General features: G+C 37.0%; 1 non-coding gene across 1 annotated transcript; it reads left to right on the plus strand.

Annotated features, from left to right (window-relative positions):
- The first annotated feature begins 725 nt into the window (after window positions 1-725).
- On the plus strand, window positions 726-798 carry TRNAV-CAC (transfer RNA valine (anticodon CAC)). Its single transcript has one exon. It is a non-coding gene; the product is annotated as a tRNA-Val (tRNA).
- Window positions 799-1,077: the final 279 nt, after the last annotated feature.

The raw sequence follows: 1,077 nt of genomic DNA on the forward strand, positions 1-1,077 counted from the left end.
CGTGCAGTCGGAATAAAGGATAAGATAGATGGCAAACAGGTGGAAAACATTTTTTCCAAGAAAATGCACATAAGGTACTCTTCCCCGGCAGACTTCGTAGTGACTCAATCGATAAATAAAATCCCTCCGCCGGGGGACACATCAGAGGAAAAACAAAATTGTTATTTTTATTTCATTCTGAGCATTTTCATATGTACCTATCTACCTTTTAAACCTTCTCTGGACTTCCACAAATAATTCAAGACCAAAATTTGCCAAATCGGTCCAGCCGTTCTCGAGTTTTAGCGAGACTAACGAACAGCAATTCATTTTTATATATATATAGATTGTATTGTCATCAATAATTGATGCGTGAGTAAATTATCAAGACGGTTCAAAGACTTCGTTATATACCTATAAACATACATACATACATATTATTATGTACATACATACATTAATTCAGTCAAAAAATTATCGGGAATAGATGAGATGTTTATGGTATTCAGAAATTTTGTTTTATTTTTGTTTTTTGTTTATGTTAGATTGGCACAACTGTTTTCCGTTTTGGCCCGAAGTTTGAGTTGCAGATGCTATTAAGATTAAATATACTACATTTTTAGTTATATCATATTTAGTGTGACTATGAGGGAATCGGGTGTTGCAGTAATTAGCGGCCGTGACTGTTGTGTAATGAACAGATTTAGTTAAATGAAGCGTTGATTAAATCGAAGACTCTCGTATGCGTTTCCGTAGTGTAGCGGTTATCACGTGTGCTTCACACGCACAAGGTCCCCGGTTCGATCCCGGGCGGAAACAAATATGTTTTTGTACAAGAAAACAATCACCGAGTTGTTTTGTTGTTTTGTCACAACAACATTCTAACTCTAACCGCGACTTTAAGCCAGACCTTGGCGTGGTGTTTAGAGGCGCTACGAGAATGGAGTCAAAACTATTATCAGTAAAATATACTGTAAACCTAAATGCGTAAGTTTTTTTGTTTTTTTTTATTGCTTAGATGTGTGGACGAGCTCACAGCCCACCTGGTGTTAAGTGGTTACTGGAGCCCATAGACATCTACAACGTAAATGCGCCACA

The sequence above is a fragment of the Bombyx mandarina genome, chromosome 06 (assembly GCF_030267445.1).
Source record: "Bombyx mandarina strain Sakado chromosome 06, ASM3026744v2".
NCBI lineage: Eukaryota > Metazoa > Arthropoda > Insecta > Lepidoptera > Bombycidae > Bombyx > Bombyx mandarina.